The sequence below is a fragment of the Hippoglossus stenolepis genome, chromosome 6, assembly GCF_022539355.2.
Source record: "Hippoglossus stenolepis isolate QCI-W04-F060 chromosome 6, HSTE1.2, whole genome shotgun sequence".
Taxonomy (NCBI): Eukaryota; Metazoa; Chordata; class Actinopteri; order Pleuronectiformes; family Pleuronectidae; genus Hippoglossus; species Hippoglossus stenolepis.
The window spans coordinates 6,008,132-6,023,329 of NC_061488.1; the positions used below are offsets into that span (position 1 = coordinate 6,008,132).

Below are 15,198 nucleotides of genomic sequence, written 5' to 3' on the forward strand. Positions count from 1 at the left end.
GCAGATTATCTTGTCATGGTGTCGTGGCCTCCTGGCACCAACCTGTCTCTGAAAGTCTATATCAAAGCCATATTCAGACAATTCAATTCAAAACAACCTTTTGTCCCGAAGGGGTATCAGTTCCTGAGACAAATGGAGCATGTCAAGATGAAGTAAAACAAAGTAAAGGTAGTGAACATGACTGAAAGGACCGGGGTCAAAAGGGGATAACGACTGTAGGAAACTGGGCGTAGATAAATACTGACTGATTAAAGTGATCAGAGTGCATTGAGGTATTATGTACAGCTAAGGTGAATGATGAATATATAAACAGGACCAGGTAGCAGAAGATGAATCAGTGTGATCAGGGTCCAATCGGTTTAAAGTATTAGACTTCAAAATATGCTACATATGGAATCTGGAACCTTTGTTCAATGAGGCGAGACTGAGTCTTGGTAAGATTGTCTCCAAATATTATATTCAATATAAGCTAATTTCTGTGATAGAAACAGCATGGATCAAACATGTCACTTGCAGGCCACTGAATTTAATTGGAAATTAAATATATTTCTCTATAAATGGAATGAATATATGTTGTTTATTGAAATGTACAAATATATTGATTGAAACATTTGGAAGCAGTATTTTTAGTTGTCATGTTGATCAGGGTATTATTTCACTTTGTACCTATTTCGAACAAAGAAGCTGTGGAGCATTTTAGTCTCTGACATTCTTGGCTAAAATTCTTCCAATGTGCCCAAGGTAAACTAAACAAAGGGATTCGACAAAAGAACATTATTGAGTGCAGAGCTCTTTCCAACCTTGTAATGCCTTTTACATTGCCAGAGTAGATTCCTCTTCTTGCAGAAAGTGGTTCTGGCTCATACCTTCACCAACAGTCCCTTATGAAACCACATTTGAAATTCACTGGATCCAGTTATTACTTGGATCTGCATCAAATTACGCACACTCATAAATATCTGTCTACTGAACATGTGTTATTTTGTAAGAATCATTAATTATTTCTCGAAAAATCAACATTTTTCTTTTTAATTTCCTTTAAAATTAAGTTTTGCTTAACCTGAAGAACATAGAGGTGCAATCTAAACATAACTCCCGGTTAATGCACCTACCAAATCCAATTAATGATAAACTTACTGTGGAAATAATATAGAAAACCAGTTTTTCCCTGAGAATTCTCTTTAATGGATTTGTATGTAACTACAAGTTATACAGTAGTTATGATACAATTATATTCAAGTCGCTAATGCTGGCCTACAGAGGGACTTCAGGTCTGCAACCACAACTCTGAACCCTTATAACAGTGACATACTAATGCATGAAATACCCATCAACTCAACTGGCAGAGGACCTAGCAGCATTTGGACTACATGGGTCCCAAGAAGAACCAGTCCGCCGAGGAAGCAGCATGAGGCATCATTGACCTAGTGTTCGAGGAAGTGAAGGCTCCTGGATCAGAACACAGACAAGGAAGAACAAGCTTATAGCCTACTAGAGGAGGCAGAGTGGCAGACTGAGACAGTACACAGTATACAACATGAATAATGTGATGGAAGTCTCTGGCCACATACACCAGTACATACATCCTACCCCATATCATCCTTTACAATTACATCCTACATTCCAATGTGTCACTTAGAAAACATGCTCATGTTTTAGCTGTAAACCAGTGGTAGGAGTACTGTCAATATCAATAACTCAGCGGTCACACTGCACTAGTGTTATAAACTGATGTCATGACATCATTATGGAAATGGCATTATTCCAACACGAAAGCTAGCATTTGCTTATTGGGATACACAAAGCAGGCGCAGGGACAGCATTGCCTGTCCAATGCTTTTTATTATTGTTGTTGTTATTGATGTTTATCTAAGAACAGCACGGTACAGCCTGTACCGACTTATGTCCTTCCAATCTTGTCTTGAAGGATATAGTTCACTTATTTTCTTTCAAAACAATGTCAACGTGGTCTCCACATTCCCAGTCAACTGTCTCGAATCCACATTGATCAAATCTACACTTATTTCTCGTACTCGACCAGGTAATATCCTAGCTTACAAACACAATCCTTGTAGCAATGCATCACATCTCACCGACCAGATCCCAGGATCTTGAGTTTCAGACAGTTTGCGCTGCTGCCTCTAACCGACTTAGTACTATGCATGTACTATGTCTAAGAAAGTAAGTAATATTCTAGTTTACAAACACAATCACTGTAGTAAAGCGTTAGATCTCACAGATCAGGTGCCGATGACTTTAAGCTATACTTGGCCTCTCCGTCAGGAGCTCCATCCTACCAATGAAGATTTTAGGTTTAGGTTCAGGTTTCTATATATCCATACAAAACAAGACTTTACTTGAATAAATAAGATCCTACACTTCCATTGTGTTTTTTCCGTCAGTGACTTACAATCATTATGTGATATATAACTGTTATAAGACCAGCAAAGAAGAGATTAGAGAAGAGATTGCTGATCTAAGATATTTAATGGAATTGATGAAGATCTTCTCACAGTCCCTTTATCTCTCATAAGCATCAGCAGACAAATAACAACCAACCAATAATCAAACTTCAAGCAAAACTAAACAAAATGTTAGAGAAACTTTCAGTTATTATGATTGAATTATTTATTTAGTAATAATGATTGTGTCACCGTACTAAGACAAATCTGGTCAGTTGGTGCTAAATAAAGACCAACAAAAAATTTATATCCATGCAATAGGAGTTGAATGCACCTACACAACATACAGTGTGTATGGATCAACCATATAATGGGCAAAGTAGATTAGATCAATGATTAAGGAAGGAGACCAGAAACATGCAAACACAGATACGATAAGGATAGTTTCCATTACAACAGTTGTAACGACACAGTACAGTTATTGTACTGACATGTTAGTAAATAAAATACCATAATAATCTTTTTTATTAAACATGCATGGATTAGAGGACATTTGATTGGTGATGGAGATTGTGGAAATAAATCTGTAAATGTTCATAGTTTCATCTATAATCTATGGTGTGTTTTCAAATTATGTAGATTAAATGAGGCTAAAGCTCAACCTTCAATAAGATTTACCCTGAATGATCATAAGAAATTGTATATACTAATTTGTGATGTTGACTAACCCCAGTTAATAAGAATAAATATTTAAATATAAACACAGCTCTTTAGAGGAAAGTCACATCTCTGGACACTGTTCTTGAATTCCAATCCCTTTGGACACTTTTGGAGTGCGCTTTAACAGGAGCCACAGTTGTAAAAGAACCTTTGTCTAAGGGGATTGGGGACCAGCCCTATCTTTCCTTTACAGGCAGCTTTACCACTATCTATAGTAGTAGGGTTCTGGTAGTTGGGTTGTTGTTGTCGTAGTTGTTGAGTTGTGGTTGTAGTAGTTGGAGTTGTGTTAGTTGTAGCTGGAATAGTTGTGGTGGTAATTGTGGGAGTTGTGGTGGCAGGAGCTGTGGTTGTAGTAGTTGGAGTTGTTGTTGTAGTAGCTGAGGTAGTTGTTGGAGTTGTGAGTCTGTGTAGTAGATGGGTAGTTTGTGGTGGTAGTGGGGTGGTCGTAGTGGTGAATGGGTTGTTATTGTAGGTGGAGCTGTAGTAGCAGGAGTTGTTGTCACTGTAGGTGAAGCTGTATATGGGAGTTATTGTCATTGTAGATGGTGCTGTAGTGGCGGAGGTTGTTGTCATTGTAGGTGGAGCTGTGGTAGCAGGGTTGTTGTCATTGTACTTGAGGCTGTGGTTGGAGTGGTTGTTGTATAGTTGGAGTTGTAGTAGTGAAGTAGTTAAGGTAGTTGTGGTGGTAGTGGTTGTGGGAGGTGTGGTAGTGGGAGTTGTGGTTGTAGTAGTTGGAGTTGTGGTAGTGGTAGTTGGAGTAGTTGTGGTGGTGGGAGCTGTGGTTGTAGTAGTTGGAGTTGTGGTAGTTGGAGTTGTTGTTGTAGCTGGGTAGTTGTTGGAGTTGTGGTCGTGGTAGTCGGAGAAGTTGTTGTCATTGTGGGTGGAGCTGTGGTAGCAGGAGTTGTTGTCATTGTACTTGAGGCTGTGGTTAGATGGTTGTTGTAGTAGTTGGAGTTGTGTTGTGGTGATTTGGAGTAGTTGTGGTGGTGGTGGTTGTGGGAGGTGTGGTAGTGGGAGTTGTGGTTGTGTGGTTGGAGTTGTGTCGTAGTGGTAGTTGGAGTAGTTGTGGTGGTGGGGGCTGTGGTTGTAGTAGTTGGAGTTATGGTAGTTGGAGTTATTGTTGTAAGTAGCTGGAGTAGTTGTTGGAGTTGGTCGTGGTAGTCAGATGGTGTGGTGGTGGAGCTGTGGTTGCTTAGTAGTTGGAGTTGTGGTAGTTGGAGTTTTTGTTGTAGTAGGCTGAATTGGTTATTGGAGTTGAGGTTGTAGTAGTCAGGTAGTTGTTATTGTAGGTGGAGCTGTAGTAGCAGGAGTTATTGTCACTGTAGGTGAAGCTGTGGTAGCAGGAGTTGTTGTCGTGTAAATTGGTGCTGTGGTAGCGGGAGTTGTTTGTCATTGTGGGTGGAGGTAGTTGTGGTGGTAGTGGGAGAAGGAGAAGGATTGTCGCACCTCTGGACACTGTTCTTGAATTCCAATCCCTTTGGACACTTTTGGAGGTGCGCTTTAACAGGGCCACAGTTGTAAAAAGAACCTTTGTCTAAGGGATTGGGGACCAGCTTCCTGTCGCTCCTTTACAGGCAGCTTTACCACGATCTATAGTAGTAGGAATTGTGGTAGTGGTAGTTGGAGTAGTTGTGGTGGGAGTGGTTGTGGGAGTTGTGGTGGATGGAGCTGTGGTTGGAGTTGTGGTAGTTGGAGTTGTTGTTGTCGTAGTTGTTGGAGTTGTGGTTGTAGTAGTTGGAGTTGTGGTAGTTGTAGCTGGAATAGTTGTGGTGGTAGTGGTTGTGGGAGTTGTGGTGGCGGGAGCTGTGGTTGTAGTAGTTGGAGTTGTTGTTGTAGTAGCTGGAGTAGTTGTTGGAGTTGTTTTCGTGGTAGATGGAGTAGTTGTGGTGGTAGTGGGAGTTGAGGTCGTGGTAGTCGGAGTAGTTGTTGTTATTGTAGGTGGAGCTGTAGTAGCAGGAGTTGTTGTCACTGTAGGTGAAGCTGTGGTAGCAGGAGTTGTTGTCATTGTAGATGGTGTTGTTGTCATTGAGGTGGAGCTGTGGTAGCAGGAGTTGTTGTCATTGTACTTGAGGCTGTGGTTGGAGTAGTTGTTGTGGTAGTTGGAGTTGTGGTAGTAGTAGTTGGAGTAGTTGTGGTGGTAGTGGTTGTGGGAGGTGTGGTAGTGGGAGTTGTGGTTGTAGTAGTTGGAGTTGTCGTAGTGGTAGTTGGAGTAGTTGTGGTGGTGGGAGCTGTGGTTGTAGTAGTTGGAGTTGTTGTTGGAGTTGTGGTCGTGGTAGATGGAGTAGTTGTGGTGGTAGTGGGAGTTGAGGTCGTGGTAGTCGGAGTAGTTGTTATTGTAGGTGGAGCTGTAGTTGCAGGAGTTGTTGTCACTGTAGGTGAAGCTGTGGTAGCAGGAGTTGTTGTTATTGTAGGTGGTGCTGTGGTAGCGGGAGTTGTTGTCACTGTAGGTGGAGTAGTTGTGGTGGTAGTGGGAGAAGGAGAAGGATAGTCGCATCTCTGGAGACTGTTCTTGAATTCCAATCCCTTTGGACACTTTTGGAGATGCGCTTTAACAGGGCCACAGTTGTAAAAAGAACCTTTGTCTAAGGGATTGGGGACCAGCTTCCCTGTCGCTCCTTTACAGGCAGCTTTACCACTATCTATAGTAGTAGGAGTTGTGGTAGTGGTAGTTGGAGTAGTTGTGGTGGGAGTGGTTGTGGGAGTTGTGGTGGAGGGAGCTGTGGTTGGAGTTGTGGTAGTTGGAGTTGTTGTTGTCGTAGTAGTTGGAGTTGTGGTTGTAGTAGTTGGAGTTGTGGTAGTTGTAGCTGGAGTAGTTGTGGTGGTAGTGGTTGTGGGAGTTGTGGTGGCGGGAGCTGTGGTTGTAGTAGTTGGAGTTGTGGTAGTTGGAGTTGTTGTTGTAGTAGCTGGAGTAGTTGTTGGAGTTGTGGTCGTGGTAGATGGAGTAGTTGTGGTGGTAGTGGGAGTTGAGGTCGTGGTAGTCGGAGTAGTTGTTATTGTAGGTGGAGCTGTAGTAGCAGGAGTTGTTGTCACTGTAGGTGAAGCTGTGCTAGCAGGAGTTGTTGTCATTGTAGATGGAGCTGTGGTAGCGGGAGTTGTTGTCATTGTAGGTGGAGCTGTGGTAGCAGGAGTTGTTGTCATTGTACTTGAGGCTGTGGTTGGAGTAGTTGTTGTGGTAGTTGGAGTTGTGGTAGTGGTAGTTGGAGTAGTTGTGGTGGTAGTGGTTGTGGGAGGTGTGGTAGTGGGAGTTGTGGTTGTAGTAGTTGGAGTTGTGGTAGTGGTAGTTGGAGTAGTTGTGGTGGTGGGAGCTGTGGTTGTAGTAGTTGGAGTTGTGGTAGTTGGAGTTGTTGTCATTGTAGGTGGTGCTGTGGTTGCGGGAGTTGTTGTCATTGTAGGTGGAGTAGTTGTGGTGGGAGTGGGAGAAGGAGAAGGATTGTCGCATCTCTGGACACTGTTCTTGAATTCAATCCTTTGGACACTTTTGGAGATGCGCTTTAACAGGGCCACAGTTGTAAAAATAACCTTTGTCTAAGGGATTGGGGACCAGCTTCCCTATCTTTCCTTTACAGGCAGCTTTACCACTATCTATAGTAGTAGGAGTTGTGGTAGTGGTAGTTGGAGTAGTTGTGGTGGGAGTGGTTGTGGGAGTTGTGGTGGCGGGAGCTGTGGTTGGAGTTGTGGTAGTTGGAGTTGTTGTTGTCGTAGTTGTTGGAGTTGTGGTTGTAGTAGTTGGAGTTGTGGTAGTTGTAGCTGGAGTAGTTGTGGTGGTAGTGGTTGTGGGAGTTGTGGTGGCGGGAGCTGTGGTTGTAGTAGTTGGAGTTGTGGTAGTTGGAGTTGTTGTTGTAGTAGCTGGAGTAGTTGTTGGAGTTGTGGTCGTGGTAGATGGAGTAGTTGTGGTGGTAGTGGGAGTTGAGGTCGTGGTAGTCGGAGTAGTTGTTGTTATTGTAGGTGGAGCTGTAGTAGCAGGAGTTGTTGTCACTGTAGGTGAAGCTGTGGTAGCGGGAGTTGTTGTCATTGTAGGTGGAGCTGTGGTAGCGGGAGTTGTTGTCATTGTACTTGAGGCTGTGGTTGGAGTAGTTGTTGTGGTAGTTGGAGTTGTGGTAGTGGTAGTTGGAGTAGTTGTGGTGGTAGTGGTTGTGGGAGGTGTGGTAGTGGGAGTTGTGGTTGTAGTAGTTGGAGTTGTGGTAGTGGTAGTTGGAGTAGTTGTGGTGGTGGGAGCTGTGGTTGTAGTAGTTGGAGTTGTGGTAGTTGGAGTTGTTGTTGTCGTAGCTGGAGAAGTTGTTGGAGTTGTAGTCGTGGTAGTCGGAGTAGTTGTTGTTATTGTAGGTGGAGCTGTAGTAGCAGGAGTTGTTGTCATTGTACTTGAGGCTGTGGTTGGAGTAGTTGTTGTGGTAGTTGGAGTTGTGTTAGTGGTAGTTGGAGTAGTTGTGGTGGTAGTGGTTGTGGGAGGTGTGGTAGTGGGAGTTGTGGTTGTAGTAGTTGGAGTTGTCGTAGTGGTAGTTGGAGTAGTTGTGGTGGTGGGAGCTGTGGTTGTAGTAGTTGGAGTTGTGGTAGTTGGAGTTGTTGTTGTCGTAGCTGGAGTAGTTGTTGGAGTTGTGGTCGTGGTAGTCGGAGTAGTTGTGGTGGTGGGAGCTGTGGTTGTAGTAGTTGGAGTTGTGGTAGTTGGAGTTGTTGTTGTAGTAGCTGGAGTAGTTGTTGGAGTTGTGGTCGTGGTAGATGGAGTAGTTGTGGTGGTAGTGGGAGTTGAGGTCGTGGTAGTCGGAGTAGTTGTTATTGTAGGTGGAGCTGTAGTAGCAGGAGTTGTTGTCACTGTAGGTGAAGCTGTGGTAGCAGGAGTTGTTGTCATTGTAGGTGGTGCTGTGGTAGCGGAGTTGTTGTCATTGTAGGTGGAGTAGTTGTGGTGGTAGTGGGAGAAGGAGAAGGATAGTCGCATCTCTGGAGACTGTTCTTGAATTCAATCCCTTTGGACACTTTTGGAGATGCGCTTTAACAGGGCCACAGTTGTAAAAGAACCTTTGTCTAAGGGATTGGGGACCAGCTTCCTGTCGCTCCTTTACAGGCAGCTTTACCACGATCTATAGTAGTAGGAATTGTGGTAGTGGTAGTTGGAGTAGTTGTGGTGGGAGTGGTTGTGGGAGTTGTGGTGGGGGGAGCTGTGGTTGGAGTTGTGGTAGTTGGAGTTGTTGTTGTCGTAGTTGTTGGAGTTGTGGTTGTAGTAGTTGGAGTTGTGGTAGTTGTAGCTGGAATAGTTGTGGTGGTAGTGGTTGTGGGAGTTGTGGTGGCGGGAGCTGTGGTTGTAGTAGTTGGAGTTGTTGTTGTAGTAGCTGGAGTAGTTGTTGGAGTTGTGGTCGTGGTAGATGGAGTAGTTGTGGTGGTAGTGGGAGTTGAGGTCGTGGTAGTCGGAGTAGTTGTTGTTATTGTAGGTGGAGCTGTAGTAGCAGGAGTTGTTGTCATTGTAGGTGAAGCTGTGGTAGCAGGAGTTGTTGTCATTGTAGATGGTGCTGTGGTAGCAGAGGTTGTTGTCATTGTAGGTGGAGCTGTGGTAGCAGGAATTGTTGTCATTGTACTTGAGGCTGTGGTTGGAGTAGTTGTTGTGGTAGTTGGAGTTGTGGTAGTGGTAGTTGGAGTAGTTGTGGTGGTAGTGGTTGTGGGAGGTGTGGTAGTGGAGTTGTGGTTGTAGTAGTTGGAGTTGTGGTAGTGGTAGTTGGAGTAGTTGTGGTGGTGGAGCTGTGGTTGTAGTAGTTGGAGTTGTGGTAGTTGGAGTTGTTGTAGTAGCTGGAGTAGTTGTTGGAGTTGTGGTCGTGGTAGATGGAGTAGTTGTGGTGGTAGTGGGAGTTGAGGTTGTGGTAGTCGGAGTAGTTGTTATTGTAGGTGGAGCTGTAGTAGCAGGAGTTGTTGTCACTGTAGGTGAAGCTGTGGTAGCAGGAGTTGTTGTCATTGTAGGTGGTGCTGTGGTAGCGGGAGTTGTTGTCATTGTAGGTGGAGTAGTTGTGGTGGGAGTGGGAGAAGGAGAAGGATTGTCGCATCTCTGGACACTGTTCTTGAATTTTTGGAGGTGCGCTTTTAACAGGGCCACAGTTGTAAAAAGAACCTTGTCTAAGGGATTGTAGCTTCCCTGTCGCTCCTTTACAGGCAGCTTTACCACTATCTATAGTAGTAGGAGTTGTGGTAGTGGTAGTTGGAGTAGTTGTGGTGGGAGTGGTTGTGGAGTTGTGGTGGCGGAGCTGTGGTTGGAGTTGTGGTGGTTGGAGTTGTTGTTGTCGAGAAGTAGAGGCAGTTGTAGTTGGAGTTGTGGTAGTTGTAGCTGGAATAGTTGAGGTGGTAGTGGCTGGGAGTTGTGGCAGGAGCTGTGGTTGTAGTAGTTGGAGTTGTGGTAGTTGGAGTTGTTGTTGTAGTAGCTGGAGTAGTTGTTGGAGTTGTGGTCATGGCAGATGGAGTAGTTGTGGTGGTAGTGGGAGTTGAGGTCGTGGTAGCTCTGAGTAGTTGTTATTGTAGGTGGAGCGTAGCAGGAGTTGTTGTCACTGTAGGTGAAGCCAGGTTAGCAGGAGTTGTTGTCATTGTAGATGGTGCTGTGGTAGCGGAGGTTGTTGTCATTGTAGGTGGAGCTGTGGTAGCAGGAGTTGTTGTCATTGTACTTGAGGCTGTGGTTGGAGTAGTTGTTGTGGTAGTTGAGTTGTGGTAGTGGTATTGAGCAGTTGTGGTGGTAGTGGTCAGGAGGTGTGGTGGTGGGAGTTGTGGCTTGTTGTAGTAGTTGAGTTGTGGTAGTGGTAGTTGGAGTAGTTGTAGGTGGGAGCTCAGGTTGTAGTAGTTGGAGTTGTGGTAGTTGGAGTTGTTGTTGTTGTAGCTGGAGTAGTTGTTGGAGTTGTATCGGTAGTCGGAGAAGTTGTTGTCATTGTAGGTGGAGCTTCAGGTAGCAGGAGTTGTTGTCATTGTACTTGGAGGCTGTGGTTGGAGAAGGTTGTGGTAGTTGGAGTTGTGTTAGTGGTAGTTGGAGTAGTTGTGGTGGTAGTGGTTGTGGAGGTGGCAGGAGCTGTGGCTGTAGCAGCTGGAGTTGTCGTGAGTGGTAGCTGGAGCAGCTGTGGTGGTGTGGAGCAGCTTCGTGGTTGTGAAGGCTGAGCTGTGGTGCAGCTGCAGCTGCTGCTGTCCAGTTTGATAGTTGCTGGAGCTGTGCATCGCATATTCTGGAGCAGTTGGTGGTGGGAGCTGTGGTTGTGGTAGTTGAGTTGTGGTAGTTGGAGTTGTGGTCGTGTAGATGGAGTAGTTGTGGTGGTAGTGGAGTTGAGGTTGTGGTAGTCGGAGTAGTTGTTGTCATTGTGGCATGTGGAGCTGTGGTAGCAGGAGTTGTTGTCATTGTACTTGAGGCTGTGGTAGCAGGAGTTGTTGTCATTCTAGGTGGAGCTGTGGTAAAGGAGTTGTTGTCATTGTATGTGAGCTGTAGTAGCAGAGTTGTTGTCATTGTACTTGAGGCTGTGGTAGCAGGAGTTGTTGTCATTGTAGGTGGAGCTGTGGTAACAGAGTTGTTGTCATTGTAGTTGAGGCTGTGGTAGCAGGAGTTATTACATTGTAGGTGAAGCTGTGGTAACAGGAGTTGTTGTCATTGTAGTTGAGGCTGTGGTAGCAGGAGTTGCTTGTCATTGTAGGTGAAGCTGTGGTAACAGGAGTTGTTGTCATTGTAGTTGAGGCTGTGGTAGCAGGGAGTTGTTGTCATTGTAGGTGGAGCTGTGGTAACAGGCGTTGTTGTCATTGTCGGTGGAGCTGTGGTAATGGGAGTTGTTGTCATTGTAGGAGCTGTGGTAACAGTGAGTTGTTGTTATTGTAGGTGGAGCTGTGGTAACAGGCGTTGTTGTCATTGTATTGAGGCTGTGGTAGCAGGAGTTGTTGTCATTGTACTTGAGGCTGTGGTAACAGGAGTTGTTGTCATTGTACTTGAGGTCAGTGGTACCAGGAGTTGTTGTCATTGTAGGTGGAGCTGTGGTAACAGGAGTTGTTGTCATTGTAGTTGAGGCTGTGGTAGTTGGAGTTGTTGTTGTCGTGAAGGAGTAGTTGCTGGAGTTGTGGTCGTGGTAGTCGGAGTAGTTGTGGTGGTGGGAGCTGTGGTTGTAGTAGTTGGAGCTGTGGTAGCTGGAGCTGTGGTCGTATATGGAGTAGTTGTGGTGGTAGTGGAGCTGAGGTTGTGGTAGTCGGAGAAGTTGTCATTGTAGTTGAGGCTGTGGTAGCAGGAGTTGTTGTCATTGTAGGTGGAGCTGTGGTAACAGGAGTTGTTGTCATTGTAGTTGGAGGCTGTAGCAGGAGTTGTTGTCATTGTAGAGGAGGCTGTGGTAACAGGAGTTGTTATTATTGTAGTTGAGGCTGTGGTAGCAGGGAGTTGTTGTCATTGTGGTGGAGCTGTGGTAACAGGAGTTGTTGTCATTGTAGGTGGAGCTGGGTAACAGGAGTTGTTGTCATTGTAGTTGAGGCTTTCGTGGTAGCAGGAGTTGTTGTCATTGTAGGTGGAGCTGTGGTAACAGGAGTTGTTGTCATTGTAGGTGGAGCTGTGGTAACAGTGAGTTGCTTGTCATTGTAGGTGGAGTCAGGTAGCAGGGAGTTGTTGTCATTGTAGGTGGAGCTGTGGTAACAGGAGTTGTTGTCATTGTAGTTGAGGCTGTGGTAGCAGAGTTGTTGTCATTGTAGGTGGAGCTGTGGTAGCAGGAGTTGTTGCTGCCGTCATTGTAGGTGGAGCTGTGGTAGCAGGAGTTGTTGTCATTGTAGGTGGAGCTGTGGTAGCAGGAGTTGTTGTCATTGTAGGTGGAGCTGTGGTAGCAGGAGTTGTTGTCATTGTAGTTGAGGCTGTGGTAGCAGGAGTTGTTGTCATTGTAGGTGGAGCTGTGGTAACAGGAGTTGTTGTCATTGTAGGTGGAGCTGTGGTAGCAGGAGTTGTTGTCATTGTAGGTGGAGCTGTGGTAACAGGAGTTGTTGTCATTGTAGGTGGAGCTGTGGTAGCAGGAGTTGTTGTCATTGTAGGTGGAGCTGTGGTAACAGGAGTTGTTGTCATTGTAGGTGGAGCTGTGGTACAGGCGTCGTTGTCAATAGTAGTGGAGCTGTGGTAACAGGAGTTGTTGTCATTACAGGTGGAGCTGTGGTAGCAGGAGTTGTTGTCATTGTACTTGAGGCTGTGGTAACAGAGTTGTTGTCATTGTAGGTGGAGCTGTGGTAACAGGAGTTGTTGTCATTCATTGTAGTGGTGGAGCTGTGGTAACAGAGTTGTTGTCATTGTAGATGGTGAGTTGTGGTAGTGGAGGTTGAAGAACCTAAAAAAACAGGAACATTGGGGTAATGGCTCTAAAAGCTTCTTGATCATCACTTCATACATTTTTATTACTAAGCGTAACTACTTAGATTTCCAAACAGAAACACCAAACAAGTTTACTACAAGAAAACATCAAGTTAATAAAAGCTGATAAAACTTGTTAAGTAAATATAAAAATATAAATCAACAATTTCACACTTTTTAAAAAATGTCTTACTTTGAACCAGGAGAGAATTCAGGTGGCTGATGAAGGGACTTTGTTCTTGGTTACAGAATTTTCCGCTGAAGTCATCCAGGTCCAGGGACCAAACAAAGGCTCCTCCAAAGCTTCTTTTTGCTTGGCAACTGACCTGAGAGGATGAAGAGGAAAATATTTCTGCATGTTAACAAAAACACAGTATACGCCTAAACAGAGTTGTGAGTCGCTTGCATCATTATAACTAAATTTAACAGATGGTTACCTTCGTACTAATGCTGAGTATGTCATCAAATCCAACCCACTGGTTTTCTGTGATGGCATATGGAACTTGCTGATCAGGAATCCTTGGACCATATCCCCTTCAGTATAAAGGCAAGTCTGAAAGAAGCTACATCACATTTCACATATAGATGGCAGCTGAGTTCAGACCTTTATGGTGCGTTCAGACCCAACATGACGCCAAATTGAACCTCACGTTATTGGCCTGCTTTTGGAATCACTGGCAACGGACAGAACTAACTGAGAAGGCAGCCAATGCTAGTACGCCCCTTATCTTGGTTCATACTAAAGTGCAAACCTTATGGCTAGAATTACATGAGATGAATATTTCAGAACTGCTATTTGTATTTTACAGTAACGGGTTGTGGATCCTACTTACATGTGCCCACAGACAGCGAAATTGGGCTTGTCCTCAATTCTGGATTCTTGGTCTATCACAAGGATTATTTGAAACACTTTCAACTTGTGTAGCTGTGTCCTTACTGTGTGTAAAGGTTGGTTCACGCTTGGCCTGATCCCAATCTTTATTGTACAATAAACACCAATAATATAAATTACTTACATTCACAGCTCATAGTAATATAATAATACCATAATAGGCCCAGAATCCTTCTTCACCAGTGTAGCAGCCTTCTTTCACCAGTGCCGTTGGCTGAGCTCCAAATATCACTGGATGCAGCAGCAGTATGCTTTCATATGCAGCTAGTCCCAAATTTACAATTGTGCAGGTGCTCCGTTGTCCACCCAATACTGCATGGCAGAGTCCTAAAGTGTGGGGGAAACAATAAAGATGAGAGTGCATCTGTTCATAGATAGGGGTTCAGACAGTCTATGTATGAATCATGGTATTTACAGTATTATAGTAGATTTTGTCTCCAGTATCTTGGGATCCCACGTATAAGGGACTGTGATGTCCTGTGACATTTTCCCAGGGGCCGTGGAAAGTCATACGTCAGCACATTGAGGAAGTCCAGGTCCCTGTTAGAATAGAGAGGAAGTCATGTTGACCAAAGTGCTTTGACATGTGATCATGGGTGTAATGTAAATATTTATGAAATAAAAGATTAGTTTACTTGCAATCTTTTCACTTCATAATTGGCATCAATGACCTCTCTCAGCAGAGACACTTGCTGTGAGGATTAATCGTCACGGTTATGTTTTTTCCTTCAGTCTCAAAGGCAGCATTGAGCTCCTACCAACAAACAGAAAACATTGTTCAGTCACTGCCTAACATCCTATAAAAACAGATCCTATGGCATATTTCTTTTTGAGTTTCAGAGGAAAGGGTCTGACCTTGCACAACAGTGTAAATTTCTGCTTGTTGTCTGGGTCGCTCCTGCCCCACAGGGTACATCCAGTCCAGGTTTAACCCATCAAACTGAAATATTCTCAGTAGTGCGACAGCAGACTGGATGAATGTTGTTCTCTTTTGTTTGGTTGACGCCATCGTAGTGAATCTGAAAACATTTAACACATTGCTCTTAATATCCACTTAATTATAATATGGAGTTATTAACATCTTTAGTAGGATACAATAAAATATAAAAAATCAGGACACACAAGTAAGAATCATATAAAAATATAAAAGCTTATTAAATGATCATTGCTCCCAGTTTGCACTCGCCGCAGTGGCTTGGCACAAACCATATGTGCTGCTTCATTTAAACCATGTATTATGCTGGATGTGCAAATCACAAACAAAAAACCAACATGAATGGACAAAGCATTACAAGTACCAACATACTTTATGTATGTATGTTTGTACGTATGTATGTATAGAAGTATAACTTACTTTTCTTTGTTAAAGGTTGGGCCACCAACAGCCAACAGGGTTTTGAGTGAAGGATTTCTGTGGGAGCATAACATTTAAGTAATTATTGGAAAAATAAAAAGTTTGACAAGATTTAAAAAATGTGAACAAGCTGAAGTTCTAACCTGGTTTTGAGCCCATTAAACACCTGATAGCGAAATATTTCTGCTCTCTAGTGGGGACCAGCTCATTGAATTCATTGATGTCAGAGAAGGCGAGATCAGATGGGTACATTCGCTCGGATCGATATCCTCAATCGTGAACTTCCGGGCGCCTGGTCTATCTTCGCCAAGCTGTTAAAGTAACACACCAGCCTTCTCGGAAGAGCCTCCGAGACATGAATAACAAAAGTTTGAATTAGAATGAATTGGTTTTCAAAGACAGCAGTTTTATCAAACTCTCATCAATTGTTGAGTTAGGAACCTTATTTATTTGCTGGAAGAACTGTTATGATTAATAAGTGCCTCTTACCCAAGCTGGCGATGACCAGGCAGAGACCTTCAAA

At 44.1% G+C, this 15,198-nt stretch overlaps 1 pseudogene; it reads right to left on the reverse strand.

Moving 5' to 3' along the window:
• Nucleotides 1-1,366: 1,366 nt before the first annotated feature.
• LOC118110618 lies at nt 1,367-14,805 on the reverse strand (annotated as a pseudogene).
• Nucleotides 14,806-15,198: the final 393 nt, after the last annotated feature.